Source organism: Budorcas taxicolor, chromosome 3 (genome assembly GCF_023091745.1).
Source record: "Budorcas taxicolor isolate Tak-1 chromosome 3, Takin1.1, whole genome shotgun sequence".
NCBI lineage: Eukaryota > Metazoa > Chordata > Mammalia > Artiodactyla > Bovidae > Budorcas > Budorcas taxicolor.
The window spans coordinates 8959770-8972515 of NC_068912.1; the positions used below are offsets into that span (position 1 = coordinate 8959770).

General features: G+C 43.5%; 1 non-coding gene across 1 annotated transcript; it reads left to right on the top strand.

Annotated features, from left to right (window-relative positions):
* The first annotated feature begins 12391 nt into the window (after positions 1-12391).
* TRNAR-ACG (transfer RNA arginine (anticodon ACG)) lies at positions 12392-12463 on the top strand. Its single transcript has one exon. It is a non-coding gene; the product is annotated as a tRNA-Arg (tRNA).
* The last annotated feature ends 283 nt before the right edge of the window (positions 12464-12746 follow it).

A 12746-nucleotide genomic window follows, 5' to 3' on the forward strand; every position in this document is an offset into this window, starting at 1 on the left:
CAGTTTACATTCTCTCCTCAGCCTACTTCATACAGGTTTTATTCCACTACTCTGTCGAAACATCTTTCAAGGTGACCCAGGAACCATATACAGGAATTTGAGTAGATATAGGTTGCCCTGGGAAGAGGCTTCCTTGGTGGCTCAGTTGGTAAAGAATCCACTTGCTATGCAGGAGACCTGGGTTCCATCCCTGGGTTGGGAAGATGCCCTGGAAAAAGAAATGGCAACCCACTCCAGTATTCTTGCCTGGGAAATCCCATGGACAGAGGAGCCTGGCGGGCTACAGTCCCTGGGGTTGAAAGAGTTGGACAAGACTACACCACCACCACCACCCTGGGAAGGGGGCACACCTTTGTGTGACTCTCTCAGGTGGAAGTAGTTCCCAAAGAGGCCAACAGCTGGGGAACTCATCCTTCATTTCTGAAGAGGAGTCTGACTAGCACATCACAGCATCACTACAGCATGTTTGTATGTATAGAAAACCCTACATTCCAAAAAGGATAGAAGGGGAAGGAAATCTCGGGGCAAAGAGAAAATTGAATAACATAGTCAGATGAAGTCAATGAGGAATGGATGTCAGTATTTAAATTTGGATTGCAAATTTGGGCTTGCTCTTCCTAGAGATTAAAGCAAAATGACTAACAAGATCAGCTGTAGAATGTAAGGTATCTATACAATCAGTATGTGACAGAAGCACAGCGTTTTTCAACAGGAACCTCTGGAAATATCAATAGTTAGAGCGCTATCACCAGCTGAAGTGACTTAGCAGCAGCAGAGTGCTATCAGTGTACTCTGCCAGCTTGGAAGGAGGTCACGTAAGGATTCTGTTTTCACCTCTGTCTTTGGCCATATTTTTAAAAAAACTGTTTGAACTGGGTCAGAGACAGCATGCTTATGAAACTGGCATATAATGCAGATTCAGGTTCAACTGCTACTATACTGGATGACAGAATCAAGATTTATATTTAATATTTTCTTCTGGAATTTTCCACCTTGCAAACAACCTCACCAATCTGAAGTTTACAAAATCTATTTTTCTTCAAAGACTACAGAAAACAAATGTTAATGATAACAAAACTTTAAAATTTATTATTTATTTCATCAATTTAAGGGAAAAAGAACCTGGTGAATATCAAATTATTTGGGACTTCTCTGGTGGTAACACTGAAGAAGCTGAAGTTGAACGGTTCTATGAAGACCTACAAGACCTTCTAGAACTAACACCCAAAAATGATGTCCTTTTCATTATAGGGGACTGGAATGCAAAAGTGGGAAGTCAAGAAACACCTGGAGTAACAGGCAAATTTGGCCTTGGAATGTGGAATGAAGGGCAAAGGCTAATAGAGTTTTGACAAGAGAATGCACTGGTCATAGCAAACACCCTCTTCCAACAGCACAAGAGCAGACTCTACACATGGGCATCACCAGATGGTCAACACCAAAATCAGATTCATTATATTCTTTGCATCCAAAGATGGAGAAGCTCTATACAGTCAGCAAAAACAAGGTTGGGAGCTGACTGTGGCTCAGATCATGAACTCCTTATGGTCAAATTCAGACTTAAATTGAAGAAAGTGGGGAAAATCACTAGACCATTCAGGTATGACCTAAATCAAATCTTTTATGACTATACAGTGGAACTGAGAAATAGATTTAAGGGACTAGATCTGATAGATAGAGTGCCTGATGAACTATGGACAGAGGTTCATGACATTGTACAGGAGACAGGGATCAAGACCATCCCCATGGAAAAGAAATGCAAAAAAGCAAAATGGCTGTCTGAGGAGGCCTTACAAATAGCTGAGAGAAGAAGAGAAGTGAAAAGCAAAGGAGAAAGCGAAAGATACCCATTTGAATGCAGAGTTCCAAATAGCAAGGAAAGATAAAAAGCCTCCCTCAGCGATCAATGCAAAGATATAGAGGAAAACAATAGAATGGGAAAGACTAGAGATCTCTTCAAGAAAATTAGAGATACCAAGGAAACATTTATTGCAAAGATAGGCTCAATAAAGGACAGAAATGGTATAGACCTAATAGAAGCAGAAGATATTAAGAAGAGGTGGCAAGAATACACAGAAGAACTGTACAAGAAAGATATTCACGACCCAGATAATCATGATGGTGTGATCACTCACACTCACCTAGAGCCAGACATCCTGGAATGTGAAGTCAAGTGGGCCTTAGGAAGCATCACTACGAACAAAGCTAGTGGAGATGATGGAATTCCAGTTGAGCTATTTCAAATCCTGAAAGATGATGCTGTGAAAGTGCTACACTCAATATGCCAGCAAATTTGGAAAACTCAGCAGTGGCCACAGGACTGGAAAAGGTCAGTTTTCATCCCAATCCCAAAAAAAGGCAATGCCAAAGAATGTTCAAATTACTACACAATTGCACTCATCTCACACGCTAGTAAAGTAATGCTCAAAATTCTCCAAGCCAGGCTTCAGCAATACGTGAACTGTGAACTTCCAGATGTTCAAGCTGGTTTTAGAAAAGGCAGAGGAACCAGAGATCAAATTGCCAACATCCGCTGGATCATGGAAAAAGCAAGAGAGTTCCAGAAAAACATCTATTTCTGCTTTATTGACTATGCCAAAGCCTTTGACTGTGTGGATCACAATAAACTGGAAAATTCTGAAAGAGATGGGAATACCAGACCACCTGACCTGCCTTTTGAGAAACCTATATGCAGGTCAGGAAGCATTGGTTAGAACTGGACATGGAACAACAGACTGCTTCCAAATTGGGAAAGGAGTATGTCAAGGCTGTATATTGTCACCCTGCTTATTTAACTTCTATGCAGAGTACATCATGAGAAACGCTGGGCTGGAAGAAGCACAAGCAGGAATCAAGATTGCCGGGAGAAATGTCAGTAATCTCAGGTATGCAGATGACACCACCCTTATGGCAGAAAGTGAAGAACTAAAGAGCCTCTTGATGAAAGTGAAAGAAGAGAGTGAAAAAGTTGGCTTAAAACTCAACATTCGGAAAACTAAGATCATGGCATCCGGTCCCATTACTTCATGGCAAGTAGATGGGGAAACTGTGGAAACAGTGGCTGACTTTATTTTTTGGGGCTCCAAAATCACTGCAGATGGTGACTGCAGCCATGAAATTAAAAGACGCTTCCTCCTTGGAAGGAACGTTATGACCAACCTAGATAGCATATTGAAAAGCAGAGACATTACTTTGCCAGCAAAGGTCCGTCTAGTCAAGGCTATGGTTTTTCCAGTGATCATGTATGGATGTGAGAGTTGGACTGTGAAGAAGGCAGAGCGCCGAAGAATTGATGCTTTTGAACTGTGGTGTTGGAGAAGACTCTTGAGGGTCCCTTGGACTGCAAGGAGATCCAACCAGTCCATCCTAAAGGAGATCAATCCTGGGTGTTCTTTGGAAGGACTGATGTTGAAGCTGAAACTCCAATACTTTGGCCACCTGATGCGAAGAGCTGACTCATTTGAAAAGACCCTGATGCTGGGAAGGATTGAGGGCAGGAGGAGAAGGGGACGACAGAGGATGAGATGGGTGGATGGCATCACCGACTCAATGGACATGGGTTTGGGTGGACTCCGGGAGTTGGTAATGGACATGGAGGCCTGGTGTACTGCGGTTCATGGGGTCGCAAAGAGTCGGACACAACGGAGCGACTGAACTGAATTGAACTGGTGGTCAGTGGATGAGAAGTCGCCTGCCAATTCAGGGGACATGGTTTCCATCCCTGTCTGGGAAGATGCCACGTGCTGCAGAGCAACTTAAGCCCACGCACCACTACTACTGAGCCCGAGTGTAGGACCTAAGAGACACAACTACTGAGTCCGTGTGCCACCCCTACTAGAGCCCGAGCTCCAGCACGAGAACCCAGCGTGGTGAGAAGGCTGCGCACTGAGACTGGAGAGTTCCCCCAGGCTTGCCACAACTAGAGAAATCCCGTGAGCAGCAGCAAAGCCTCACCACAGCCAGAAATAAATACATAATTAAAACAATTATTTGGACGCTCCAAATTTACTTGTATGCTTTGTGGTGGTGTAGTTGCTGTCGTGTCCAACTTCTTTTGACCCTGTGGACTGTAGCCTTCCAGCTTCCTCTGTTCATGGGATTTCCTAAGCATAAATACTGGAGTGGGCTGCCATATTCTTCTCCAGGGCCTCTTCCTGTCCCAGGGATAGAACCCACATCTCCTGCATCGCAGGCAGTCTCCTGCCTTTCAGGTGAATTCTTTACCCCTGAGCCACCTGGAGAGCCCCTTTATGATTTGTAAATATACACATAAATGTTTTATATAGAAATAACTGGAATGCACATTAACTGTATTTACTTTAATCATTAACATTATTACATGTATACTTTTCTGTATATTAGTTCATTTTCAAAACAAAAAAATATAAAATTGAGTAGGGATAATTGCAAATGTACTTTGGTTAAAATTGCACAGGGGGACTTCCCTGGTGCTCCAGTGGCAGGACTTCAGGCTCCCGATGCAGGGCGCCCAGGTCAGGGAACTAGATTCATCCCTGGTTAGGGAACTAGGTCCCGCATGCCGCAAGCAAGACCTGATGTAATCAAATAAATGAATTTAAATATTAAAAAAAATTGTATAGGGACTTCCCTGGTGGTCCAGTGCTTCAGACTCTGAGCTCCCAATGCACTGGGCACAGGTTTGATCCCTGGCTGGGGATCTAAGATCCATGCACGCTGCACAGGGTGGCCAAAACCCCACAACTGTAAAAAGACAGTATGTGAGAGATCTCGTTTAATAGTAGTTCAAGCAAAAATAAAAGGCTGGGACTTCCCTGGTGGTCCAGTGGCTAAGGCTCTTTGCTTCCAATGCAGGAGGGCTGGGTTTGATCCCTGGTCAGGGAACTCGATCCCACATGCTGCAACTAAGACCCGGTGCGCTCAAATAAATAAAAATAAATATTAGTAAAAAATAAGAGGCTTGTGGGTTTTAGTTTGCTGTAAATTGACTATAAATTAGTATTTATAATAACATTAATATTACTTGTTAATCAGTCAGTTCAGTTCAGTTCAGTCACTCAGTCATGTCCGACTCTTTTCGACCCCATGAATTGCGGCATGCCAGGCCTCCCTGTCCATCACCAACTCCCGGAGTTCACTCAGACTCATGTCCATCGAGTCAGTGATGCCATCCAGCCATCTCATCCTCTGTCGTCCCCTCCTCCTCCTGCCCCAAATCCCTCCCAGCATCAGAGTCTTTTCCAATGTGTCAACTCTTTGCATGAGGTGGCCAAAGTACTGGAGTTTCAGCTTCAGCATCATTCCTTCCAAAGAACACCCAGGACTGATCTTTAGGATGGACTGGTTGGATCTCCTTGCAGTCCAAGGGACTCTCAAGAGTCTTCTCCAACACCATAGTTCAAAAGCATCAATTCTTCGGTGTCTGTAATATTAATAGATATTATACTTGCAAATGCATTTTTAAAATTGAAGTATAGTTGATATACAATACTGTATTAGTTTTAGATGTACAGCATAGTGATTCAATATTTTTATAGATTATACTCCATTTAAGGTTATTATAAGAAAATGGATATATTTCCCTGTGCTGCACAATATATCTTTATTGCTTATCTATTTTATACATAATCCTTTGCATCTGTTAATAATCTGCATCTCTTAATCCCATACCCCTTATCGTGACCTTCTTCCCTCTCCCCACTAGTATCTACTAGTTTGTTTTCTGTATCTGTGAGTCTGTTTTGTTACATGTGCTTAGTCACTCAGTTGTGTCTAACTCTTTGTGACCTCATGGACTGCAGCCCGCCAGGCTCCTCTGTCCATGGGGATTCTCTAGTAAGAATACTGGAGTGGGTTGCCATGCCCCCTTCCAGAGGATCTTCCCAACCCAGGGAAGGAGCCCAGGTCTCCCACATTGCAGGCAGATTCTTTACCATCTGAGCCACCAGGGAAGCCCAAGAATACTGGAGTGGGTAGCCTATCCCTTCTCCAGGGAAATCTTCCGAACCCAGGAATTGAACCGGGGTCTCCTGCATTGCACTTGGGTTTTTTATCAGCTGAATCACCAGGGAAGCCCAAGAATACTGGAGTGGGTAGCCTATCCCTTCTCCAGGGGAATCTTCCCAACCCAGGAACTGAACCGGGGTCTCCTGCATTACAGTCGGGTTCTTCATCAGCTGTCACCAGGGAAGCCCTTATGTTTTGTTACATGCATTTGTTTTTTCAGATTCCATATATAGTGAGATCAAACTGTCAACTCTAAAGGAAGTCAATCCTGAATATTCCTTGGAGGGACTAATGCTGAGGCTGAAGCTCCGATACTTTGGCCACTTGGTGTGAGGAGCTAACTCACTGGAAAAGACCCTGATGCTGGGAAAGATTGAAGGCAGGAGAAGGGGACAACAGAGCATGAGATGGTTGAATGTTATCACCAACTCAATGGACATGAGTTTGAGCAAGCTCCAGGAGATGGTGAAGGACAGGGAAGCCTGTTACGCTGCAGTCCATGGGTTGCAAAGAGTTGGACACGACTGAACAACTGAACAACAATAGAATGATAACATACAGTATTTGTCTTTCTAAGTTATTTCATTAAGCTTAATGTCTGTGTCCACCAAGACCTTGCAAATGGCAGAATTTCATTCTTTTTCATGGTTTAATTTAAATTTAATTTCATTCTTTTTCCTGTGTGTGTGTGTGTGTGTGTATCAGTCACATCTGCTTTATCCACTCACCTGTTGGTGGATGCTTAGACTACTTCCATATGTTGGCTGTTGTAAATAATGCTACTGTGAATATTGGGATGCAGGTATCTCTTCAAATTAGTATTTATTATTAATTTTTTTTTGCTAAACACTCAGGAGTGGAACTGTTGGATCATATGGTAGTTCTACTTTTGGTTTTTTGAGGAACTTCCATACTGGCTGCACCAATTTACATTACCACCAATGGCATACAAGGGTTCCCTTCCCTGCACTTCCTTGCCAACATTGACTGTTTATAGACATTATAATAATAATCATTATGACAGGTGTGAGGTGATCTCATTGTGATTTTGATTTGCATCTCTCTAATACTCAGTGAAGTATTAGAACTAAAAAGCCTCTTGATGAAAGTGAAAGAGGAGAGTGAAAAAGTTGGCTTAAAGCTCAACATTCAGAAAACTAAGATCATAGCATCTGGTCCCATCACTTCATGAGAAATAGATGGGGAAACAGTGGAAACAGTGTCAGACTTTATTTTTTTGGGCTCCAAAATCACTGCAGATGGTGACTGCAGCCATGAAATTAAAAGACGCTTACTCCTTGGAAGAAAAGTTATGACCAACCTAGATGGCATATTAAAAAGCAGAGACATTACTTTGCCAACAAAGGTCCGTCTAGTCAAGGCTATGGTTTTTCCAGTGGTCATGTATGGATGTGAGAGTTGGACTGTGAAGAAAGCTGAGCGCCGAAGAATTGATGCTTTTGAACTGTGGTGTTGGAGAAGACTCTTGAGAGTCCCTTGGACTGCAAGGAGATCCAACCAGTCCATCCTAAAGGAGATCAGTCCTGGATGTTCATTGGAAGGACTGATGCTGAAGCTGAAACTCCAGTACTCTGGCCACCTCATGCGAAGAGCTGACTCATTGGAAAAGACCCTGATGCTGGGAGGGATTGGGGGCAGGAGGAGAAGGGGACGACAGAGGATGAGATGGCTGGATGGCATCACTGACTCGATGGACATGAGTTTGAGTGAACTCCGGGAGATGGTGATGGACAGGGAGGCCTGGTGTGCTGCGATTCATGGGGTCGCAAAGAGTCAGACACGACTGAGCCACTGAACTGAACTGAATACTTAGTGATGTTCAGTATCTTCTCATGTGCTTATCAGCCATGTGTATGTCTTCTTTGGAAGGTTGTGTATCTGGGCTGTTTTAAAACCCAGTTGTAGGGAGCTCAACCTGGTGCTCTATGACAACCTAGAGGGGTGGGATGGTGGATTAGGGAGGGAGGTTCAAGAGGGAGGGGATGTATATATACCTATGGCTGATTCACATTGTTGTATGGCAGAAACCAACACAACATTTTAAAGCAATTACGCTCCAATTAAAAATAAATAAAATAGGGAATTTTTTGGTGGTCCAGTGGTTAAGAATCAGCCTTCCAAAGCAGGGGACATGGGTTCAGTCCCTGGTGGAGCAGCTAAGACCCAATGTGCTAGAGGCAACTAAGCCTACGTGCTTCCCAGTGCAGACAAAAAATAAATAAAACTGGGTTGTTTATTGATATTAAGTTATATGAGGTGTTTATATATTTTGGATATTAACCCCTTATTGATCATATCATCAGCAAGTATTTTCTCTCATTCAGTAGATTATCTTTTACTTTGCTGTGCAAAGGCTTTAAAGTTTAGTTAGGTCCCATTTGTTTATTTTTGTTTTTATTTCTTTTGCCTTAGGAGACTGATCTAAAATATATTGCTATGATTTACATCAAAAAGTGTTCTGCCTATGTTCTCTTCTAGGTCTAATGTTTAGGTCTTTAATCCATTTTTAGTTTATTTTTGAATATGGTGTGAGGAAATGTTCTAATTTTATGTGTAGCTGTCCAGTTTTTTCTATACTATTTATTGAAGAGATTGTCTTTTCTCCATCATGTATTCTTGCCTCCTTTGTTGTAGATTAACTGACATAAGTATGGGGTTGCAAATGCATTCTTAGACTGAAAATAAGAGTGATGAAAAATAACTACCATTGCAGTTCTTAAAATGTACCAGGCTCTGTGCTAAGTAAGCATAGTGCATCTATTATATTATTTAATTCTTATTTTGCCATTGTTGCTTTTCAGTTGCTCAGCTGTGTCTGATTCTTTGCAACCCCATGGCCTGCAGCATGCCAGCTTCCCTGTCCTAAGGTAAATCATATTGTTAGGTAGTTAGAATAGAAAAAGGACAATATTGCCATCATCATAACTGCCTTCTAAATGGAGAAAATTTCAGAGAAATGTGAGGTGGCCAAGGACAGATAGTTAGATTGGGGAACTGGGTTTTAACTGAGATCTGTCTATCCCTTAGAAAGACAGTTTCTCTAGCGCCTGGTTCAGTTCTTGGTAAAATAATAAACAAGGGGTTATCCAGAGGAGTGAGATTAATTGGGCATAAGGATCTGTGCCATTTTGTAAGCAGATTAGTTAGGGGAATCTCTGGAGAAAGAGAACAATTAATGGCTTTCTTGTTATCAGAGAAGTCATTTTGGCCTAAGACATTTTGTGATCTAAGCCTGGAGCTATGCTTACCCTTGAACAGGTCTTAGAAATTAATCATCTCAAGGAACAAAGGAATGCACTAACAGAGAAAAGGCAAATAATAGTACGATGAAAGAACAGAGTCCTAGTTCCTCCTCAAGGGATATACAGAATACTAGGTCCTGTGTGGAACTAACACCTCCGCACAGGTGGAGGATGGAATGATGCTGCTGACCCTTTTGACTCCAATCAGCTAAAGTTTGGAGTCTGTCAACCTTTGCCCCAATTTTATGCTAAGTTCTCTCCTCAAGCCCCTTCCTGAATATATGTGTACTTTTAGCTTAAAAGTGCCCCAATTTTGCTTTGCTACTTTGGGAAAAATCCCCGGTGCTCTCCTTACTTACTGCTAGTGATAATAAATTCTTCCTTCTCCTGATCATTGGCTTTGCCGTCTATGGGTGTGATACCAAGAGGCGAACCCAGTTTTGGGTAACAATATGAAGACTATCTGAAATGAAACAGGAGGGAAGAGGGCAGGGAACAACCTTTAAAAGAATGATATAGACATCGGCCCTGACAAAAACTGATTAGGACCCACAAGGTCCAAGATGGAAAATTCAGCTTCCAGCGGACCTTGAGCCCCATTACAGACAGGTAGACAGTGCTCAGTCATTCAGTCATCTCCGACTCTTTGTGGACTCACGGATTGTAGTTCCCCAGGCTCCTCTGTTCATGGAATTTCCCAGGCAAGAATTCTGGAGTGGGGCGCCATTTTCTACTCCAGGGGATCTTCCCGACCCAGGGATGGAACTTGCATCTCTTGTGTCTCCTCATTGGCAGGCGGATTCTTTACTGCTAGCACCACCTGGGAAAGATTGAAGGCAGGAGAAGGGGATGATAGAGGATAAGATGGTTGCATTGAAGGAGGAAACAGAACAGGCTCTATCTTGAAAGCAGGACTCCAGCCTGGACCCGAATGTGGACTTTGAGCTATATGCCCAATATCGATGGAAACGACAGACCAACTGGAAAACCAGGCCCCCGAAGGAAGAGCCCCAGGGCTCCCCATTGCCTAAAAGAATACCCTAATTATCTGTGTAACCGAATAGAATCATACATTCTATTATGCTTATTGGGGTGTGGCCACAAGCCTATTGATAATTGTCCACAGTTAACTACCTAGGCTTAAGGCATATGAATCACAGTTAACTTTGATTATATCTTTTATTTTTTCCTTTGTTCAGACTAGTTTCAGGGAATTTTGGGAGGTGGGTTTGGGCACATACGCTTAGGGTATAGAAGGTTTTCACAAAACCGGGTTGGGGTCCTTGACTATGAGAAGACTCTTCCTTGGGCCCGCCGGTGTAATAAACTGCACTCCACTATCTGTATTGTCCTTCTGAGTGAGTCTGTTTCCCAGAACATGTGGCTACAACAGGGTGGCATCACCGACTCGACGGACATGAGTTTGAGCAAGCTCCGGGAGTTGGTGATGGACATGGGAGCCTGGCATGCTGCAGTCCATGGGGTTGAAAAGAGTCAGCCATGCCTGAGCAACTGAACTGACTGAGCACCACCTGGGAAGCCCTTGAGCCCCATTATACACTCTTTGTAATATGAAATGAAGTCGCTCAGTTGTGTCCAGCTCTTTGCAACACTGTGGACTGTAGCCTGCCAGGCTCCTCCATCCGTGGGGTTTTCCAGGCAAGAATACTGGAGTGGGTTGCCATTTCCTTCTCCAGGGGAATCTTACCAACCCAGGGATTGAACCCTGGTCTCCCGCATTGCAGGCAGACTCTACTGTCTGAGCCACCAGGGAAGCCTTTGTAATATATTAGCATTTAAATGACACACCCACCATGAGGGTTCTGAGGCTAACCATCAAAGGCCAAAAAAGAGGATAGAGGCCTAATTTCTGGAAATCCCTGCCCCTTCCCTGAAATAATTGAAATAATCCTCCCAGTCATTAGCCTATGAAATTACCCAGCCCATAAAAACTAACCACATTTTATCTCAGGGCCTCTTCTGAGATGGCCCATATACTGTGGAGTATGTTTCTCCCTAAATAGATACACTACCTATCACTTTGTCACTGAATTCTTTTCTGAGAAGGGTGAGAAAGTGACCTAAATGACCTTTAAGACTGATCAGTCTCAGAGTTCCTTTAAATCCCTGCTTGAGGGACTCCTCTGCGCAGTGGCTATGAATCTGCTTGCCAATGCAGGGGACACAGGTTCAATCCCTGGTGACGGAGGATTCCACATGCCACAGGGCAACTAACTGGTTGAGCTACAATACTGAACCCACGCTCTAGAGCCCTCATGCTGCAACAACTGAAGCTTGTGTGCCTAGAGCCTGTGCTCCAAGACGGCAGAAGCTGCTGCAATGAGAAGCCCATGGGCTGCAGCTAGAGAGTAGCCCCTTTTCTTTGCAACTAGAGAAAGCCTGTGTGTAGCAACAAGGACCCAGCACAGCCAAAAATAAATAAATAAAGCACTGTGAGGGCTTCCCTGGTGGCTCTGTGGTAAAGAATCTGCCTGCAAATACAGGAGACACGGCTTCCATCCCTCTGTCAGGACAATCCCCTGGAAAAGGAAATGGTAGCCCACTCCAGTATTCTTACTTGGGAAATCCCATGGACAGAGGAGCCTGATGGGCTATATATAGTCCATGGGGTCACAAAAGAGCTGGACACAACTCAGGGGTTAAACAACAACAAAACAGTGTGTACTTGTAAATAGATAAAATCCCTGCTTAAGTTCGCCCATCTTAAGATTTTCTCTGACAATCACAGTCCCGAGTTCCTGATCCCTTCTCTAAGCTCTTCTCTCTTCTCTATACTGTCATATTTAACTTGATGTGTATGTCTCTCCAAGATTTTAAATTCCCTTGAGGCTAAAGACCAGAGCTTTGCAAGTGTTTCTCTTTAGAAACTTTAGGAAGTTTCTTTTTTGGATACATACTGTCCTGTTTCCTGTATTGTATTGGAAGTAAACTGTAAGTCATTCGAAGTCACAGATTATGGTTTATATTTATTTGTATTCCCTCACAGCACCCAATAGGTGCTTGATAAACACTGCTTTAAGTTGGCTGAAACGTGAAGAGAACTTTTGGCCCAAAGGAATGGGACAAAGATGACAGAGAAAAAGGTCAAAAAATACCACTGTTTTTGGATACAAGTATGGACTTCCCTGGTGGCTCAGATGGTAAAGCGTCTGTCTACGATGCAGGAGACCCGGGTTCGATCCCTGGGTTGGGAAGGTCCCCTGGAGAAGGAAATGGCAATTTACTCCAGTACTATTGCCTGGAAAATCCCATGGACAGAGGAGCCTGGTAGGCTACAATCCATGGGGACTCGCGAAGAGTCGGACATGACTGAGCGACTTCATGTTCACGTAATGGACTTCCCGTTCATGTAATGAACTTCCCTGGGAGCTCAGACGGTAAAAGTATCTGCCTACAATGCTGGAGACGGGTCTTGAGCCCTGGGTGGGGAACATCCCCTGGAGAAGGAAATGGCAATCCACTCCAGTACTCTTGCCT